The sequence below is a fragment of the Pteronotus mesoamericanus genome, unplaced genomic scaffold (genome assembly GCF_021234165.1).
Source record: "Pteronotus mesoamericanus isolate MK-2021 breed Mesoamerican mustached bat unplaced genomic scaffold, CSHL_Meso_final scaffold_651, whole genome shotgun sequence".
NCBI classification, from domain to species: Eukaryota; Metazoa; Chordata; class Mammalia; order Chiroptera; family Mormoopidae; genus Pteronotus; species Pteronotus mesoamericanus.
In genome coordinates, this window is record NW_026555325.1 from 17,490,093 (window position 1) to 17,513,088 (window position 22,996).

At 32.3% G+C, this 22,996-nt stretch overlaps 1 protein-coding gene across 3 annotated transcripts in view; it reads left to right on the forward strand.

Moving 5' to 3' along the window:
• GALNT13 (polypeptide N-acetylgalactosaminyltransferase 13) overlaps nucleotides 1-22,996 on the forward strand; it is a 593,991-nt gene that overhangs the window by 244,841 nt on the left and 326,154 nt on the right. The gene's annotated exons all lie outside the window — the stretch shown is intronic.

Genomic DNA, 22,996 nt, shown 5'->3' on the forward strand with positions numbered 1-22,996 from the left:
ATAGTATCTATATAAACTGTTAGTAAAATTCTAAAAAAAATACTATATAGGCTAAAAGCAAGAAAATATTACCAGTAAGAGAAAAGGCAAGCAGTAGAAGCAGAACCACCAATGCTCCAAAGACCCAGAAGGGACTATTACAAATACGTTAAAGTAAATAAAAGAAAGAATGGGAAAAAATTAATGCCAACATGGAGAATTTCAGCACAAAATTTAAATATATAAAACATCAAAGGGACATTTTAGAACTGGAAAATATAGCATATGAAATTAAAAATTCATTGGATAAGGATTAACTGAAGTTTAGACCTAGCAGAAGACAGAACTAGTAAACTCAAGTCAGGCCAATGGAAAATATATAAACTGAAGCACAAGATGGAACGGACTGGCAGCCATCAGAGTGGAGGGAGAAACAGGGACTTGATGAAAAAAGGTAAAGGGATCAGCCAAAGAACATACATGCAAAACCCACGGACAGAGACAACAGTGCGGTGGTGGCATGAGGGAAGTGGGGCTACAGGGCTTGGTAGACATGGCAAAGGGGGAGAAACGGTGATATCTGTAATAGGGTAAACAAAACTAAAGGAAAAAAAAGGAAAAAAATGCCAAGGAACATATTAATGAGAGATTTATCATTAAGTCAAGAGAGAATAAATTACAAACGATTATCATCTCAGAGAAAGGCAGAATGGGACAGATATAATAATAGAAAAATAATACCTGAGATATTTCCAAACCTGATGAAATATATCAGCCTACATATTTAAGGAATGTATCAATCCCTAAGCAGTATAAATATATAGAAAACACCACCAATATATAGCAGAGCAAAATGTTTGAAACCAAAGATAGAAAGAAAATCTTGAAAACAGCCAGAGTAAAAAAATGTAAATTTCCTTTACTAGATCAACAATGAGGCTAACAAGTGACTTTTTCCCACTGAGGTGAAAACAAACAAAAACATAATATGTCTGTAAAGGGCTGAAAGAAGACAAGAGTCAATTTAGAATTTTATACTTAACAAAAGTATTCTTCAAATATTTGCACAAAATAAATATATTTAAAACAAAATCAAATTTCTATAGAAATTTTCACTACAAGAAATACTCAGGAAAGTTCTTCAGTTGAAGGAAAGTAATTCCAAAAGGAAGCGCATACCTAAAAAAAAGAATAAGAGTTTCAGGTGATCAAATAGAGATGGTCAGCTGGAGACTAGTAACAATTACAAAATGAAAGTTTTAAAATACCTTTATAATAGGATAGAAACATGAAATACCCAGGAGTGAATTTAATAGATGTGTGAGACCTCTGTACTGAAAACCTTAAAACATTGTTTACAGAATTCAATGAAGAGTGAAGATTTATTCTCTTTTAATCTATATCAAAAACTTTAATTTTGGTGGAATTAATTAGATAATTATAATATTTAGATGGAAATTAAAAGGATATAGCACAGCTAAAATAATCTTTAAGAAGACAACATGCTCACAGATTTCAGGACTCAATCTAAAACTAGAAAAGTTAACAGAGGATAGTATTAGTGCAAGGATCAACAAGTGAACAAGCAGGACAGACTACAAAGTTTAGAAATAGACCAACACATATGCACTGGGGAAAGGATGACATTTTAATGAAAATGATTACTTTTATCCACACATAAAAATTAACTTAAAAATGACTATGGACAGAAATATGTAGTGTCATTCATTTTGTATTCCAGGTAACTCACACAATTCAAGATACATATCGAATATTGAATAAATAGTTGATGAATCAGTGACACAGTATAAAACTCATTACTGCGAAAATTTTATTAGAATGCATAATTAGGGCCAGCAACATGACTGACCCAGAGTTTAGGATCCTGGAACCTCCAGTATTGAGCACTGGAGGAGCATAAATGAGGGCTATTCCTGCAGGTGCTTGATATGTGACCCTAGATTTAAACTTAAGGGGATTCACAACTGAGCTGGCATGCAAGGATTTATAGTTCCATATTTATTGAGCCAATCTCAAAGCAGTGTTCTTTACTTGGTGTTGAAGTAGATAAAGTAAAGAAGAAATGGAAGAGTGGTCTTTCATGTTGCTTCTGTATGAATAAATAAGGGAATCCTCATGATTTCTAAAACTTCTGAAACAATATTATATTGTCATATAGTTTCACATATTGATAACAAAATGCAAAATATTTGAATCAAGAAGGTTAATCTCAATTAGCAGCAAAACTATTGTGAGAAAAGATTTAAGTTGAGACAAAAGTTGTAGCATTTAGCTCTTAATAAGGAGATCTTAAAATACAGGTGATTTAAAATGGATAATAACGAGGTTCTTCTGTAAATTGTATTTCAATAGTGGCTTGCCTTTTCTAAAACTTGTGGAATCAATCATAGTCAAGGAAATGCTAATTTTCCAAAAATGATTTTGTGTGGCAAGTTGTCACTTTTTCTTTATTAATTCAAGCATCATGGCTTTTCTATTAATAGTTTGTCCAATACTAAAAACTGAAATATAAATTTATTTCTTTTCACTGGACCTGAATTGGGAGTTGATATCATTTGGATGAATAGCTGATAATGAAAATTGGCAAGAGTTTCTAAATTTTTACTTTTTACACCATGTATAAAAAAATACTATAGGTCTTAATACTCATGGTCTTAATTCTAACACCATGTCATATATCCCTAAAGATTATGAATTTTTGGATGAACATTTTTGTTATTGACAGAAAAAAGTACATTTGCAGTTCATCTTTTTTATTGTATTATTTTTTATAATTTCAAATACCTTTGAACTTAAACTTCTCTATAAATACAGTCAATCCTTATTATCCATGGATTCTGTATTTGTGAGTCCACCTACTCAATAAAGTATATTTGTTGCCACAAAACCAATACTTGTGGCACTTTTACAGCCATTTTTTGCACATACACAGAGCAGCAAAAAATTTGAGTTGCCCACTGCACACATTCCCAGCTGAGAGAGAACAGGCAAGGCTCTGTCTTCTTGTTCCAGCTCTCAGGTTGTAATCAACTGTCTTGGTAGCAATCTAAAGCACCAGTTTTTTGCATTTTTTTTTGTTGTGCTTTCACCATTTAAATTCGCTCCCAAGTGTAGTGTTGAAGTGCTATGAAGTGTTCCTAAATGCAAGAAGACTGTGATGTGTCTTATGGTGAAGGTATGTGTGTTAGACGAGCTTTGTTCCAGCATGAGTGACAGTGTTGGTGACAGTAAGTTCAATGTTAATGAATCAACTGTATAGAACATCCTGAAAAAGGAAGAGCGAATTTGTTTATTTGTACATAAGCATGCTCTGCAAAGTGATAGACTATCATCTGTACTGCAGGATGAAGCTATGGAAAAGGTGGGTAAATGGCGGCTAAACTTGTGGATTCATGAGATAAAGACCAATAAAAAGCACAGTGAACAGCATTGTTGGGAGGCTGATAGCCAAAGAAATTTATCATTGCTTTACCTAGAGTCAGGAAGATGCAAAACTCTTCCTGGTTAGTGCTGGCTGGCTTGCTCATTTCAAAGGGTGATACAGCAAGAAAATGTTAAACTTGCAGGGCAGACAGCTTCCTTAAGAGACTGTAAGAGAAATTTTAAAATCCCTCGTGAATATTGTACAGGAAAAGGGTTATGTGGAAGTGCAAATTTTCAAAGTTAAAGAGACTAGTTTATTTTATAAAGGACTTTAGCAAATCAATCTATATGATGCAAATAGTGTTTTGGATGACAAAAAATGTTATGTCCAGACGCTTGCAGGAGCCTAACCCTGTATTTCCCAGAAGAGCCATAGTTCATTATTTGTTAATCCAGTGTTCATTGCTGCTTTACAGAATATAACTTTTGGGAATAACAAGAGTCAGCTATACTTTATCTCAATATGTATATAGTCATCATGTTTGAACATAAGACATTTTATGAAACTGTTGTTCATGTCTATGATGAAAAACAATAACAGATTCCTTATTATTTACTATCAAAGAGATTGGAGCTAATTACAACTTTTTCTTTTTTCACTACCATGTATTCAAGACTTGGCTCAAAAACCACAACCTAGACCTACAGCTCATGACTGTTAGCAGATTTCCAAAGCCCACATTTAAACATCCTTCTGTAATACTCCCTCATTTACCATGCTTCATCCAAGAGAATATGGAATGTTTTACAGAATCAATAGAACATTGTTTCCTGGTTATAAGTAATAGGGGACTGAGGCTACTCATCTGTCTACCCCTGGGAAACCTTACAGTAGATGGAGGTGGGAAAGCATCTTCAGCATTTAGGTAAAGCTGAATGAGACTACAGTCTGCTATCATTTTTTAAGAGTGGAGGGCGTGGATTATTCACTGGTTGTTGGGAAAACAAAGCATTAGATGAAGACAGGAGAAATTTCTTTTACTTCTAAAAGAATAAAGCAAAATTAACAATATTCAAGCAACCTTAAAGAACTAAAGATATGCACACATTTGCATGACTTCAGGACTTGAAGATGATTGATGTCAGTAATTCTCAATTTATGGTTTCTGCGGATCCCTGAGTCCCCATCACAGGGCCCATGAGGTCAAATATTTTTTCATAATAATACTAAGACATTCTTTATCTCTTTTCATTTGTTGACATTTACATTGATAGAGACAATAAATAGTGAGTACATGTATATGATGGAATGGAAAATAAGTATCAAGTACTTCCACTTCATACTGTTTATGCCATGGCTGTTTAGAATAAAAGCTTTTGTACAATTGTTTTAATAATAAATTGAACCAGCTACTTATTTCATACCACATTATTTTTAACTGAACAAGTAGGTGACAGAGAAACTATGGGTATTTAAAGTTGGGTATTTAGCAAACATTTTCCTTGAAATGTGAAGTGAGTCATTCACTGGAAGAAAAACAAGTAAGAATATTTATTGCCAATGATAAAACTCGAGCTTTGAAGCGAAAAATCATACTTTGGGAAACTCATATTTTTTACTATGAACTTGATAGCTTCTTAATATTTAAAGAATTTTCTGAGATCAGTAATGATATAAGCAAATGTAATTTTTTAAATATTGCATATGAAATGTATCAACGTTTGCAAGATCTGAATAACACAATGAACAAACATTTTCCATGTATGTTATAATGCATGATGTTACAAAATTATGCATAGATTAAAACCTATTCTAAGTGTAACATAAACCAATAGATTTAACCTAGTTGAGTATGAAATATTAGTATTGTGGTTTCAGTTTTTACATTACAAATAATCTTTAAGAAACTTTTACTTGTTGAATTTTAATGTACTATCAAAGCAAAATATTTACAATTGTCTGAAAATGCTAAAAAATATTATTTCCTTTTCCAACTGAATCAAAACAACATTGCAACTGATTGAATTCAAAGGAGTAAGTAAGAATACAGCAGGTTTTTTATTGAGCCAGATATTAAAGATTTTTTAATGTATAAATATTTCAATATCTCAGGTTTTAGAAAATAGAATTATTTTGCATTAAAACATTTTTTATTTTAACATGTATTTGGTTTTATTATTTTTACATTAAAATAAATAAATAAAATGTTAAAATTTTAGTTTAAATTTATAATACAGTATTATCGATAGATATAGCCCTAAAAAACAAATGTCCCTTGGGTCCTAAATCATTTTTAAGAGTATAAAGGATCCCTAAGTACAAAAAGTTTGAGAGCTGCTATACTATGTATTGCAAATATGTCAATTGTATAGAGTTTCATTATTATCATAAATAAGTTATGCTTGAAAGTAAAAAGCGCAGATATACAGGAAAATCAAAAGGAAGGTTACACACTTAGCTACGCCAAATGAAGTAGTACTGTTTGGGACAGTCCCCAGGGCAAAAGTACTTGGGAAAATGGTGACAGCAAAATTCCCAATCAGTTGATGAACGAAAGAACAGAAGAAAGGTTTTGCTTGCTTGAGATCTGCAGAACCAGTCAACTGATGTAGCATAATGCTATAAATTGGTGTTAAGATGCTAACATTTATTGAGAATAATCAGATTTTTACATCCATGATTTTGTTTCTTTTCTACATAGCCCATCAAGGTGGGTAGTTACTATTATCATATTGTAGATGGAGAAATTGTGGCTCACTGAGTTTTAGTAATTTTGCTGAAATCACACAGAAAGTGAGAAAGTTGGGACAAGGCTGGATATTCTCAGCATCACAGTCCGTATTGTTTCTGTTGCACCACATCATTATGAGGACTGTTTTTTAGGTTTTGAGCCACATTTACATGATAAATAAAATCTATGTGTAATTTAAAAATTATTTTTCTTATTGTAAAATTAATGCATGCAAAATGAAAAATATCAAAGGTGGGACAATTACCCAGGTATTTTTTTTACTAAAGTGGAATTTCTATATACTTCATTTAATATGTCTACATCTAGATCTAGACATAATCAACATTTTTAGTATCATTAAAGATACCTTTAAGACAATTTTAATTTTCTAAGTAGTATTTAATTGTATGTATGCTGTAATTTATTTAATGAATTCCTATTGTTAGGATTAGCTATACTTTCATTATTTTGCTGTTGTAAATAATATAGAATAGACACTCTTAATTATAATTTAGAATGTTTCCATAATTCATTACTCAGAAAAATTTTTATAATTATTTACATGTACCTCTAAGTTACACTACAGAAATATTATAATTATTAACATAAGTCTACTCTAATATTTATTGTCAGTTTAGTACTGGAATACAAATTTTTGTTTTCATGTTAATTTTTAAAATTTTTATCATTAATATTACTAATAAGCTTTACATGGTTTCATATGTCTATAGGCCATTTGCATTTAAAATATCTTCATTAGTTATTGAATATTACTAGAATTAATCATCTTCATCATCACATATAGTATCACTGTGCTCTAGGCACTGTGATAAATGTTTTTATATTTATATTTTTATCTATGTCTATGTCTGAATTTATATTTATACATTTATTCCTGGAAACAGCCCTTTGAAATAATGTACTGGTTAGGTTAGGCCATGGTATGCTGGCATAACGAACAACCCCACAATCCCAGAAGCATACAGCAACAACAGATTCTATTTCTTGTTCCCATTGCATATATATTGTTGACTAACAGTGGCCATGCTCTACCTAGGCTGAAAGATTAGTCCATATTGAGACTTGGTCAGTCTTGTTCCAAAAGGGAAAAAGAAAGAGCTTAACCAAAAAACACCTGTTAAAACTTCTGCATAAGTGGTACTCATCACTTCTGTTCACATTGATTTGAGCAAAAGAGTTGAAACGGCTAATCCTTTCTTAATGGAATGAATCCATGGGCAGGAGCAGCATGATCACATGATCACTCATGTTTTCAGTGAGGAAGGTAAAGTATTATCTTCTCATAAGGAGTGCTGTCAAGTATTTGAAAACAAAAATATAATCTATCACATTAGATTCTATTATTTTCCACATTGTATAGATGAGAAAACTGAGATACAGCGAGTTTAAGTAACTTACCCATGCTAAGAGTTTTAATAAACTGAGGAGCCAGAGGCAAGCCAAAGCATTCCGGTTTCAGAGACTGTGCTCTGTTCCAATAATAGGGCATAAATTACAGCTAGTGAAAATCACCTAGCACCTCATAGTATTTTATAAATATAACTCTATAATTTATTTCCTAAACCTGGACTTCTTTTCTTTGATAAATGGTAAAATGAATGGGTTGCATGGACTAGTTTTAACCTAGGACTGATTAATGAAAACCAAGATGAATGGTAACTTAGAAGCAAATTTTATAAAATACTGTACTTAATATTGAGCAATAATTAAGGGCTGTGCAAGTTCGAGTGAGGAATATTAATCATGTAACACTTATAGAGGCTTCACTGCAAAATACACTAAGTAATACCCTCCATGGTATAGTAAATATTGAAGTTGGATTTGCTTCTTTCTGTATTCTAAGTGAAACATTAATATTTGTAGTGTTTTCCAAGACAGTCTCTTAAATCTCTTCTATTTTAGTTTATATTGGCTACCATTTAAAATAATAAATATTCCTAAAAATGATATATGATAGTCCTAAAGTTTTAATAGCTGGAGTAGAATGAATAATAAAACTTACTCTAAGAATCGATTATTGTAACAACACAAAGGATCAAGATTTTCTGACCTGAGATAATGTATCTGTTGTTCTGTGAGCTTGGTGAAAGAATATAAATGCAGTTGAATATACAAACTACAAAACCTCATTAATTTGAATTTTGAATATTCATGTATTGAAAACTTTTAGGGGAATTTTAGTTCATAAGCTTTTATAAATTTACCAATCTCATTGATTGTTTTGGCACAACTTTTATTTACAAGGTTTCCATAGGTTTTTGTATAACATTTGACATTGGAAAACTTAAAGTGAAATAAAAATTACATATAGACAGCTGATGATAGGATCTGAAATAAGGAGGTTACTATCAAAATATATATAATAGAACATAAAGATATATATTTCATATTTTTGTGACAATATTTGTGAGTAAACACCACTTTAAATTAAAATTAAAATAAGACATCATTTTTATCCACCAAATGGGCAAAGATTAAAAAAGTATGTAACACTCAGTGTTGGTGAGGGTGTGGTCAAACAAGCAGTCCTTTTATACTACCAGTTAGAGTTTAAATGTGACACAACATTTGTGGAAAATAATCTGAAATAATACAGCAAAATTTTATAAGTATGTCCTTTAGAAATAGTCAAATTTTAATGAAAATTTATCTACTGGCATTATTTCTAATATTGAGAAACTGGAGGTCATAGTGAAAGTTATGAATTATGGCCTGCTCTACGGATGAATCTTACATAGTAATTAAAATAAAACTTGCTTTCAAATAATGCATTGTAGGAAATATTAATTGTTCAATGTTGAGTGAAAATAGGAGTCTATAAAATTTTTGAAGAGAGGATGATCACTATTTTAAAAAGCTGAAGGAAATATAAATATGTTCCAGATCACAAACAGCAGTTTTAAATTGTGTAGTAGGAAAATGGGTGACTTGTTTCTTTTTCTAAACTGAAGTTATTTTTCAAATATTCTGCAATAAAATTTTATTATTATCAGTGATACGATCATAAATGTTATGAAATGAAATTAAGCCATTTAAAATTTATATTTACCATCAGAATGCGGCTTCTTTGGAAGACGATATTTTAACTTGCTGACTATCATGAATACCATCTGGTTTGTGAAATATCTCAAATCCATACATATTATTTATTTATGTATTACTTCATTTATTCCAAGTATAATCTTGTAATTTGTATATGTGGTAGAAGTTATGTTTAATAAATTGAATTTTAATGGTAGGTAAATTAATTGATTTGCTTATTGCAGATTTACACATTTCCTTTTTGAGATGAAGAAATGTATATTAAACAGACTGTAATTACAGGTAGGTAGATAGGTAGGTAGGTGGATAGATAATAAATAGGATAAGTAAGTAAAAAACAAGTTTCAACTACCATGAATGTAGGTCAGAAGAAGGTGCTTTGTTTATCCTCCTTGTCCTTGAATAATGCCAAAATAGATGGAGACATCCCTGATCACTGCTCCTGACATCTTTATTGAAAAAACAATAATTTTTCCTCATATACATGTATTTATGTTTTTCCTGAAATTAGAAGTACAAATTTCCTTTTGTTTTCTTTTTTTCCAAACTACCAAATTCATTGCAAATGTGAGATAAATGATGCTGAAAAAGTTACTAAAACATGCTTGCATTCACACATAAAGGTGGGGAATACAGTGGTTGAAAGAGCAAACTCCAGAATCATGTTGCTCGTGTTTGAATCCCAGTATTTCTGTACATACTAAGGAAGGTAACTTAGCTTTTTTGTGCTACAGTTATCTCAATTACAACACTACAGAAAAACAATGTTACACATTTTTGGAGTCATGAAGATTACATGAATTAATGATAACACAATACTAAGACTAGAATCTGGCATATGACATGTTTATTATTATTGTTTCAAGATAATTCACTTCCTAAGTGACTATAATGATCATAATGCATAGGCATAGCTTTGAGGAATACATAACCATATAGTTGGGAGCTCTACTGCTATATGGAGGGATGTAGTAAACAAAGAGCATATGTAGAACTAATCATCAAGAGATTTCTGGATATGGAGAAATGAGTGATAACCAGAATGTTTGTTGATGAATTTATAATTAAAGAAATAAAAATTATGAATGTTATGAAATATAATTAAAGAGTTTTTAAAAGAAATTATTTTGTGGCTTACAAAACAGTATGATGATAAATACTCATTGGTCAGAATAAAAGCTGGTCTTTCAGTCTTGACAGAAGACAGTAAACAAGAAATTTTTCCTAATTGAAATTTTCTTTTTAAAAATTTATATAATTGGTAAAAAGAATATTTTAAAATACATGAAATAAGTTTAATTTACAAATATACATTGTTAAGATTAATACTATTTTTCTTATAAGTAATATGTATTATCAAACAAAAAATTTTAAAACAAAGTAAAATTAAATTACTTTGAGTCATCTTTAGCAACATTGACAATATTGAGAAAAAATATTGAACAAAATGAACATTGCATTTTACCCTTCTCTATATCTTTACATAGTTTTATTTTTAGGTAAGCAATATTTTGAACTTATATAACATAGTGAATTACGTTGGATTTCCTCCGTTCCTTTGTCTTTCATACAGTTGATGACCTGTGCAAGTATCACTTCAGCAAATGTGCTAGGAAGGAGGGATACTGTGGATACCCTTAAGCAACTTGGCTGCTTTACTTACATCATTTACATATTCTGCAGATATTCACTGGTCATGTTCTAGAATATAGCTAATCTTGAAAAAAAAAGAAAAGAAAAAAATAGAAAGAAGAATTAAATATTACTCAACTATTACTTTTATGACAAGGTGTTGGAGTGTTTCCTTTGGCATTTAGTGAAGAAAATTAAGAAAACTTAGAGTTCTTTTAAAAGATTTTATTTATTTTTTAGAGAGGAGAAGGGAGGGAGAGAAACATCAGTGTGTGGTTGCCTCTCGAGCACCCGCTACTGGGGACCTGGCCTGCAACCCAGGCATATGCCCTGACTGGTAATCAAACCAGTGACCCTTTGGTTTACAGTCTGGCACTCAATCCACTGAGCCACACCAACCAATGCGAGAAAACTTAGAGTTAAGTAGCAGTAAAGAAAGGTTAAAATACACATGGGCTAGGATACGAATCTGTAAATATGATTAAATGATAGACTCAGCAATCCATGGAAGTAACTTTTAGAATGTTTTCCTTTAAGGGTCTTTTAAAGGCCTATTTTCCTCCAAGGAGATAGCAAGGGAAGGAGTGTTTACTTGATTTCTCACTGAAACCACCTTTAGATTCTCCTGACATATTAACATTGGTCAAATTTTAAGATGTACAGAACTCAAAGCATCTTTTTATACTCAAGATACCTGTATATTTACTTTCTCCCTAATCCTTTGGCTATTCAAGGAGTTATCAAAGCATGATGACATCAACGTTTTTCCTGTGAGTTGGGACCTTATACTAGCTAAAGTATCACTCAACAGTCTAGTGCAGAAATTTTTCAGTTCCTTGGATAAAACCCTGGACTAGTGTACAGGATGCCTAGCCAGAGTGTTATATTTATTGTCTTGGATAGAGGGCAGGAAATATTGGATTTTTGAAGAAAATTTAGTTTTTGATGTTTTCCAAGGCCTCTTATATATGTCACCTGGCTATGTGCTCACATTGAAATACTTAGCATTATGTTTTATATTGCTGTGCATGCAAGATTTCTCTATATTTATAATTGAGTTTCATGTTCCCACTGTTTGCATGTACCTGGGGAACCCCTCTAATTCACTTGATTTTAACATAAATTCCACAGAGAAATTATAAAGCCTGCTGACTTATCTTCCATCTTTTTCATCTCTGGGTATGTTAGCACCCTTCCCTTGACTTTTTCACTCTTGTTTTCCTTCTACCTCCTTTCCATATTTGAAACCACCTCAATACTCACTTTTTGAGACAGAAGTAGGTATTCTTTTAGTCTACTACCTTCTGCTCTTTGTTCCTTGACTCACCTTCTTATAGTGGCTTGCATCACTCCTAATTTAGAAGTGCCCTCTGTCCTCTTACTAGAAAAATCCACATCACTGCCTATAATTTCCCTTTATGTGGCAGTATCATCAGGTTTATTTTGGTCCTTGCTATAGGTGAGTAATAGTAGAAAAATGGACTGTGACAGATCAAGTATTATCACTCCAAAGATATTCTTACCCAAAACTCAGGTCACAGACACTGAACATATCCTGAAATATTTTTTACTGGTATTTTACAATAATATATTATCCCTTTATTCCATACTGCATGATTTTTCCCCCATATGACTAATTTCCCATATATATGAATGCTATTAGATATCCAAATATAGTTTGCTTTGAAGGTAGACCATTGTCAAATGACTATTGATTTATCTTGTTTATGCTTTCATAATATGTCTGGTGTTTAACAGTATGAAGTAGCCTCAACCTTTAATGGACTCTGTGGTTGAACCACAATAAAGCAGTGTGCTTAAGCCCTGGGTTTTCTTAGTCTCTAGGCTCTAATTCAAGCAATTTCCTGTCCATACAACCAAAAGATTCTTTAAACATTTTATAAATGTGACAGATTTCTTCAAAAATAATAGAGGTCATTAGTACCTAGATCTGGTTAAAATATAGAAACCAGTTTATTATTCACTGTCAAAATAGATTCCCTGGGTAAAAAGGAGATTGATGATGGTTTCATGATGTATATTTACTTAATGAATGAATTTTACTTTCGTTTTGCACAAAGCGAAGCTTAGGTAAAATAACTTACCTAAGGTCATAAAACACAGATACAACTGTGTTGACACTTGATCTGATGCTGCGCATCTTTTGTTTTTTAAATTAATTTATATTTAGAGAGAGGGAAAGGGAGGGAGAAAGAGAGGGAGAGAAACATCAATGTGTGGTTGCCTCTTGTGTGCCCCCAACTGGGGACCTGGCCTGCAACTCAGGCATGTGCCCTGACTGAGGATCGAACGGGCAGCCTTTTGGGTCACAGGCCAGCACTCAGTCCACAGAACCACAGTAGCCAGGGCTGATGCTGTGCATCTTCAAAGCACAAACTTTCTTCACTTCATGTTTCAGAGCAGTCAAGATTTCTATGTGATATTAAAAATTAGTTCTTGCCCATTTTAGTAATTATTTTTATAAAATTGGGAAAATACGAAAATGTTTCAAAAAAGAAAATAAAATTTTTCCAAAGATTCACTAAAAAAACTTCATCTGCATATCATAAACTTTGAAAATTAATTTGTTGATTCTATTAATTTCTTTGTACCTCTGTTTCCTTAGTTCTTAATTAAAGTTGTTGGCCATAATGGTGTCTACAATTCTTTAATACTCTCACTTTCTGAATTAGCAGGGATGCTCTTGTTTTGAGCATACGTTATATGCAATTTTATTATGGTGAATATTATGAGGTATAACAAAAAATCCCTTCCCTCAAAGGAACAAATAATAAATATCTAATGATTGGTTCAAGAAATAAATGCTGTTGTTGTTCAGCTCTCAGCATTGGAGAAAGCACAGGCTTCATTGAGGAAGTTGCTTTGAAGGGGAACTTGAAAGTTGAGAAAGATCTCTTTCCTCTGTCCTCTGCTTTCTGATCCATGGATACCTCTGTTTGGGACTCACCTTTTTATAATGATTTGTGCCTCTGATAATTAAGCAGTCCTTTGTGTCCTCTCATCTGATAACCACACCCTGACTGCCATTTCCCTTTATGGAGCAGCAGCAGCAGCTCTAGTTTAGTCCCTGCTGAAGTGAAGAAGAGAGGAGTGATGGCATGTGAGTAGGGGTGACAAAGACAGGCTTTAGTATCAAAAGGAGATCACCCGTGGTGGGGAATCCTGAAAACGAATTTAAATGTCATGAAGAATAACACAGCCTTGATGTTTCTATGCAGAGTAGGAAGGAAGAAAGGCCATATTCTCAACCCAGAGACTGAAGGTGACAGGTCCATTTGGTGAGAGTGGAGGGCACATTGAAGGAATTTGAGAAAGCTACACTGTATGCAGAGAGGCTCCCTCTGAAATACTCTATATATACTTTTCAGTTTTTTACTGTCGGAGAGATTTAGCTTAAACACTATCTGCTGGTTGTTATTCTTAGAGTACTAATCAGTAATGATCTAAAAGTACTATATTAACTATAAATGTAACTATTTATTGTAATAGGTTAAATTGCATTAGAAAATCATTTTTATTAATTTCCTAATTATACTTTCTTGGACATTATTTTTTCAATAAGCTAATTATGAATTTATCATGGGAAATTTGTTGCTGAACTGGTTAACGAGGTTCTTGTTTTATATAATTTCTACTGTATAAATGCTACCTGTGCTTTATAAAATCTAGGTTTATATATCTTGAGTATGAGAGGTCTATTTAAACTGTGATCCATGAAACAATATTACAACTCGAAGGTAAGCTGATTAAATTCCAGGAAACTAATTTTAAGTTAAGTATAATATAATTCCTAAATTATTTAAATATACTTAAAGAGATTATATTATATTCTAAAACTGCTTACTATATTACTAATGCTTTTACTTGCCTCTACCATACATTAAAACATATCCATCTTTCATGCCAACTATAACACAGGTATTTGGGCTAAAATAAGAGGGAAGCTCATTGGTAAAGTGCAGATAAGATTACATGCTCTCAGTGCTGCCTAAGAAAGCCTTCATGTATTAAATAAGATTTTCCTCTTTATTCCCATTGTTATTTTTTATTCTTCAAAACAGACCAATTATTAGTAATATTGTATTTGAAATTATCTAGAAATCTTTTATATTTTGAGTTATTTACTACAAGCATCAATTTTGAACATTCTCATCACGTTTATTGCTTAAAAATGAAATTCCTTTATTCTCTGTCACTTTATTTGTTTTGTTGTTCACTAAGACAATTTAATTGCTTTTAATTAATTTCAAGGTCATGTTTAGTTATTGGTCCTGTGCCTATTCCTACAAAAGATTTTATAATGAAAGTGCCAGAGAATCCAATTCCACACAATTGATCTTTATTTATATTCCTGCTGAGCTGTGTTTTTCCCCTTCACTCCCCTCCCCAACTCATAGAAATAGAAATATTTGGCAGTACTAAACTCAAAAAACAAAAACACTCTAAATGGAAGAAAAGTATCAATTTAGATCATTTCTTTGAAGCAGAAAAATGCTCTTTATTTTCTTGCTTAGGGTTTAAATAGTGGCAACTGAAAATGTGGATTAGTACTAATTGCTAATTAAAACAAAGCACAATTATGATTTTAATATTAAACTGTAAGAGTAGTGTGTGAACAACTTTGTTCATGCAAGCTTGTTTTCAGGTGCAGCTTAGCCTCACAAAAGTTACTTGTAGAAATAATTACATCCATATGCACAAATTGGGAGAAACACAGATGGCAGCTCCATTCAAAATCCACTGACTTTTTGAGAGACAGAAGGGTGTGAAAGAGCATATGTGCTCTGACTGATGAGGTTCCTTGCAAAGGATAGTTGAAAGGCTTCAGGGTTCTCAAATCTTGGATTTGATACCTGCTTCCATCATTTAATTGAAGTAGACTTCAGACAAGGCACCCAAACCCTGAGCCTCAGTTTCCTCATTGTTTGCACAACAGAGGTCTGTGAGGAGTACGTGTGATAATGAATTTAAATTTTAGGTAAATGGGATTCATTTCACACCTTTGAATTTAATATAATGAATAATTCACTTATGAAAATTATATTTGCTTAAGTACTTTGTAATTTGGCTTGTTTAAGGTTTTACAGTGCTATTAGCAGCATTTATTGGTTCGTTATACTGTGGTCGTTGCCCGTTGTCATGAGACAATGTTTCAGCCAGCTGTGGTATGAAAATAACCATACTTTTTCCCTTATTGAGGTACATATATTTTATTTGCAGTTATGATTTATCTTAGCTATAGATACGCGTTTATAAATATCAATATTCTACATATTCATCTGCATAAACTTGATTGTATGCATCCTTACTCAGAACACTGATTATTTTTTCACCCCACAAATGTATGTTTCTGGACAGAGGATTTACCTTTGAGGATTTTTTGTTTGTTTGTTTTTGTTTTTGGTGATACTTTAAAGCATGGGTTAACTTTAAAAAAAAAAACAATGATTCAATTACAACTTGGAAATAAAACATTTACTAAAGCTAGGTATACCTATTTACACTTTTTAATTTTATAAACAACCTAGAAGGGCCCAACACATTGAGACCCTCAAGGAAGTAACTTTATTAGTCAAAGAAGATGGAATACACCTATAGATATACTATTGTGCACAACTGAAATATCTTTCTGGATAAAAACAAAACAAAACAAAAAACAATAAAAGCACAACTAACTCTAGCTTGTGATGAAATAGATATAATTGGTTCACTGTGTGAACTCTGTCGTTATAATTTGTTTTTAATGAGAGGATTTAGTTCCTTATTTCAAATGTTTTGCAGGTGTGAATTCAGATTCCTGATAAAGAAAAGAAAAAGATAAATTGCTTTCTCCTGAAAGGAAGTGAACATTATTGGGAATGTGCAGATTTTACACTACTGAGCAACCTTGGCTGCTTGTCAAAACCTGCTTTCCTAAAAAAGTTACATATATCAGTGGCTTGTAAGCTAATTTTTCAGGCTGTTATCAGTGGAGCCTTACATAAACACTAAGGTACATGATATTTTTAAAAGTCTGAATTATTGGCTCTCAAAATATAATGCATAGCAATTGAAGGCACATATATGTAGAATTCATAGCACTTACTATATTGTGATTATATAGAGACCTTATTTTTTATTTCAGGGACCTTTTTATCTTTAGCATTCACAAGTCTATCTTGGAGTTTTTTCAAGTTTATTTTATTTTAATGAGACTATGATTTGATATTATAAACCATTATAAATGTATTTGTCTAGTTTTGCTATTAATTTGTCTACCATCCCCATTTCCTAACTCAACAGTTGAAAGACTTTATTCCATTAAAGCATGATTATGTTAGCTTGGTCATTACTCTTCTAATGTATTTATTCATGTACTCCTAAGATAATTGAAATAAATTGTATAATTTCAATATTTTTCAAATTTGATAAATTTGATCGAGTATGAGATTATACATATGGTTCATTTTCCTGTTATTTCTCAGTAATCCCAAAATAAGGACATGTAAGAGATGTTTCTGTCAGACCTTAGCACTAGAATAGGCTAAGCTTCATAGCAACAGTATAACTTTCTTGGAATAAAAATTTGAAATTTTAACTCTATGTTTTTCTCTTTTCTTTGTCCAAAAAAAGAGTCAGAACTAAATCTATTTTCTGATTTCATAACTGTGTGTCTGTATCTGGGGTTGTATGCTAATTATTATGTTTCATTTCATTAATGCTTTTGTATCAGAGAACTTTATATATGTTTCTGTAAATTGCCTTATATCCTTTGTGAGTGAAGTAGGTTATATAAATAACTGTAAATAGATAGCTGTAATGCAGAGTGAAAAATTTTACCATATTATGAAAATGTATTAAACAGAGCTGGCCACAGGCTGTGTCCTATATACTGTAATTCTTTATAAGAGCCTTGAATTTCTAATTGATTTTGCAAAAATAACTGTAGCCTTCATCTCTTCTGTTATGTTTTAATATTATTTTTTCTTGTTTTTCCTTTAGTGGAGATGAAGAAAAAACTATTATTTAATTTTATCTAGATTCAGACACTAATTCTGTTTCCTCATTAATCATGCTATGACCTTCCATATTCTATATATTTTTAAAAATATTTGTATGTTTTCTAGAAACATACACATAGAAACACAGTTATTAACTTGATACCTGTATGGTTTTGTTGACCAGTGTCACCATAATAAATTCAATAAAAAGGTAGAAGTAACAGTGCTTGTTTTAAAATAAAATATCAGAACAATTTTGGGAAGCCTTTTTGCACAATAAGATTATTTGTTTTTGTTCTTCAGCATTAATTGCAATCTGATTGTGCTAGTGTTTTCAAAAAATACCCAGAGACAAAAATTGCTCTACAGTCTGAATTCAGTTAAATTCAGGCTCCTTTGCAGGGGTGAAGATAGAGACCAGTCATTGAGATTTTTTCCCCTAAATCCAGGAGGGCATTTCCTAACTGTTTCTTTACCTGGCTCTCTTTGGTAAATTATAGCTGATCTATAGTTAAGCTTGTTACTCTCATGGAGCTACTATCCAACTCTTAATGCTGTCTTTCAAAATTCCCACTGTTACAGAGAATGTTGCCTTTAGGCTTGATCATCCCCACACTCTGTTCCTAACAAAGTCAGTTTCTCTGGGGAGGCCTTTGAGGCACACTGTTCTTAGGACCTATCCTTTTCCTCAGCAAAATCTTTGTACCTCCCTGCTCCATAGCTGAGGGCAGGACAGTGGGCTACTTCTCTCAAAAACGATACTCATCGAGGGACACTTTGGTTCTTTGCATATCTTGGCCACCGAAAATAACGCTGCAGTGAACATAGGGGTACATACATCTTTGCAAACAAATGTTTTCACATTTTTAGGTAGATCCCTAGAAGAGAGTTTTTTGGGTCACATGGTAACTTCGTAATTTTTGGAGGAACTACCATATTGTTTTCCATAGTGGGTGTACCAGTTCACAGTCCCACAAGCAGTTAATGAGGGTTCCTTTTTCTCTACAACCTCTCCAACACTTGCTATTAGCTATCTTGTTGATAATAGCTGTTCTAACAGGTGTGAGGTAGTATCTCATTTTAGTTTTGATTTGCACTTCCTTAATAGCTAGTGAAGTGAACATATTTTCATACATCTGTTGGCCATTTGTATGTCTTTTTGGGGGAAGAGTCCGTTCAGGTCCTCTGCCCATTTTTAGATTGGATTGTTTAAAGAAGATATGGTATATACGATGTAGTATTACTCAGCCATAGCACAAGAAGAAATACTGCCATTTACGACAATGTGGATGGATCCTGCGAATATTATGCTAAGCAAAATAAATAAGACAAAAAGGCAAGAACTCCATGATTTCATTCATATGTGGGACATAAAACTGAAAGCAACAAATGAACAAACAAGACAAATACAAACAAAAACGTATAGACATAGACAACAGTATGGTGGTGACCAGAGAAAAACTGAGGTGGGTAGTGAAGGGTGGAGGGGGCCAAGTGCATGTTTACGGGAGGAGATTTGACTTTGGGTACAGAGCATACAATGCAGTTTACAGATGATGTATCATAGAATTGTGCACTTGAAACCTACATAATTTTATTAACTAGTGCCCCCCCCCAATTTAATAACAAATAAAAAGTGGCATTTCTCCTTTATTAGCAGGACACTGGACAGAAGTGGTACCTGCCAGTTTTCTTGGGTTTCCACTCCTAGCATAGAACTTTTGCCCTCTGAGGAGCTGGAGCAAAGACGATCGGGCCCCATTACTCTTGACTTGCAGGTGTTTGTTTGGCCTGCCATACTTGTGACATACCTATGAGTGGAGGCTAGATAAAGGGATAAGCCCCAGGCCTTTCAGCTACAGTCTGCAATAGAGTTTCTGCAATACAGACTGGGGGTGAGGGATGAGAAATGCTAGCTGTCTGTAATTTAAAATTTATTTTATCAATGCAAGTCCAAAATATAAGCCCATAAAAAATACCAAATTTGATTTACTCATTCTATCCTTTTGAAAACCTACGTTTCCTATTCTACAAAATGTACCTTCAGCAGTTTTCCCAGTCTATTTTAAAATAGCCTTTGTGATTGAGCTTCTTCCACAGTCTCAGGAAGCTGTTCCATAATTCATTTATTGTTCATAGTCAGGAAATCACTCCGGATATTCAACTCAAATATCCTTTACCTTTATAAAAATAACCTTTCTCAATTAGGATATTTTATATTTATCCTACTCACTTCTATGTCTCTAATGTTTTCCACCTTGCATGAACATATATGTCACAATTATCCAACACAAATATGTGTACATCAGTATTACTTTAAATTTTAAAAATCTAAAATGCAACAATAAAAAATGTAATTCACCCTATTGGGTAAGGTTTTTTGGGAGTTTTTTTTCATATGGAAAGAAAACAACAGATGTTCTCATTACAATTTTTTGCATAATTGTTCAGTGTTCTTAATTTGATGAGCCAGACTAATTATTAAATATAGAATTATCAGTATTATTAGCAGGAATCCAAAGGGATAATTCAGTAAGACCCAGTGGTTACTGACATGAAATTGTTATAAATATCTTAGACTGCATAAATAAAGTATAATATTTCAATGAAATGCAATAACTAAACTTTTCCCTGTTTTACTGCTGAGGTTATATTTGAAGTCTAGTGCTCTAGTCTAGATATTTGATAAATTCTCTCATAGTATTTTTGCTGAGAAGTTCTTCAATGTGGGATGGAGACAATATAAAATAAATGCTATTACCTTTTATAATTTTTATAGTATACATTATACTTTCTGATTATATTTTATCATTAAACTTATGCTTTCAACAATTTCAAACAGAAGAATCGAAGGCCAGTATCAAAATGTTCATATCATTTTTGATATCTTTTGTAACAGGTTATTGTATTAAATCATTTAAAAAGATCTAACTCATCTATAAAATATTAATAAAACTTTCTTCAGAATTACAGTCATTTCTGTCAGAAAAATGACATATAATGGTTAAACTGAAAGTTTTTATTTTTTTACTTTGAGGTAATTTTAAATATTCATCAAGATATTAATGACTCGATGACCAAATGATCACTGTAAGCCTCCATAGTCCATAAGTAAGTGGATCATTTAGATTACAGAACTGCTTTAAACTGATCAGATATTTAGTAGTACCCTGATAGCTAATTATAAAAATCTAGATAGGCAGAAGGCCTGTCTGGCAACCCTGTTATCACAAGCTGAGTATAGAGAATCTTGCTACCCGTGGAGGCATTTCATGCTTCATGTCTGAGAAAAAAAAAATTGCTGTAATTTATATGTGTGCAGTTGTTTGGATGGATACACGTCGGTGCTCTGGCAATCTAAGTTCAAGCTGCTGCAGCCTGTGAGTCCTCCTGTGAAAAACTGTGAACTCCCAGACAAGCTAACTGCAGTCATTTCTGATAGACTTCATCTACATTGGTAGGAATTACTCTACACAGCTCTCTTTAAAACTAATTTGGTTCTAAAATAAAAACAAATTAAAATTATTAAGAAAATCTGAGGCAGATATTTGACCTTTTGTGTGCATTAGAAGGCCCTGTGGTTTTTGTGAAGGTGTTTTGCTAGACTAAATAGGATGTGCAAACCGTCTGTTATAATAAGAATCTTTTGAAGTTTAAAAGGAACTACCCCATTTGGAATGCATGCTTTTTGTAGGCTTATTTTTCCTGGGATGCTGAAAAGATCTTCTCCAATTAACCTTATTAACTGACAACTGTCACTGTTGGAATGGCACTAGCATAACCAAAGACTTGTTCTTGCTAGACTCAGAAGTGGCTTTTAGAAGACTTAAGAATGTACTTAGGGGACAGGTAACCATATTTAGATTAAGAGAAATTTATGGTTACACGGAAACATCGTCCTCTCCATAATCAACACTAACAATGGTAACTGAAGGAAGGACGAGCACCTAATTTTCAAAAAGAATAATATATCGTATGTGTTTGGTAAGAGGTATGAAATATGAGTGCAGAGAACACATGGGGCGTAGGCAGCTGAAGGTACTGTGTATGTGTGTGTGTGTGTGTGTGTGTGTGTGTTTATGTGTGTGTTAAAGAGCTCCATGAAGAGAAAAATGACTCTAGTTTCTGGGCAGTGCCCTAGCAAATATCTGGATTCTGTCCCAGTGCTTGTTCAAAAAATAAATATAGAATGCTCAACACATATACTTGTAAAGCACTAGTAGAAAAATTTAAAATATAAATCCAAATACTTAAATTTAAGGGCTCAAAAGATTTCATGTCCCATTAAATGAAAATAATATAATCCTACTTATATCTCAATAGACTCTCAACTGTAGAAGAAATAAAATAATATGAATAAAGAAAATGAGATGTGAAATAGGCAGTAAATGGTGAACATTTCTTTTAAACTATTTTTATGAACTATCTGAGGGTAGAGGATTATCTTTTATCTTTTTCTTTTGTGGTTTTTTTTTTTTAGTGATCTCTCTAACCAAAATAATAGTGACTGCAAAGATTATTAAGAAAAACCAAAAAATATAATTAATACTTATCTACAATAAAGATTAATTTTCTCAAATATTTTTAAATTTTAGCTTAGTACAGTTGAGCAAAGTTTGTTTAGCATCTCTAATATACTGTGCTCTACCATTACAAAAATGAGTAATGTCTAGTTGCTGTGTGTATGTGGTGAGGAAAATGAATGAGCTATGTAAATTTTCCTGTAAATATTTGCACAGGGTACTATGCAACCACAACAAAAGAAAACAGTCCAAACTGAGAGTTTAGGTGAGACTTCTTTTAAGAGATGCTGTATTAAATATAAAATGGTTAAATAAAAGTAAACATATAAGACTATTTATGAAACAACCTTTATTTTTTAAGGAATTTTTCCATACATTATTTTATTTGAATCTAGTAGAGTTTCCAGACATTTCACAGGTTATTTTCCTCATTTTGCAAATGAGAAAGTTTATGATGATGCGGTGAATACCCTTGCCCAATATACATATACTTCAGCATACAATTGGTATATCACAGAGCATAACTCAAACCAAGGTAATGTTGTTCTAAATAATCTTGCTGCTCCCCAACCACATCAAGCTGCTTGTTAAATTGAATAAAAGTAGTATATAAATATAACTATATAAGGCAATAAATGGAGCTGCTTGTTGACTTGTTATAAAAGTAACATCTTTTGATGTG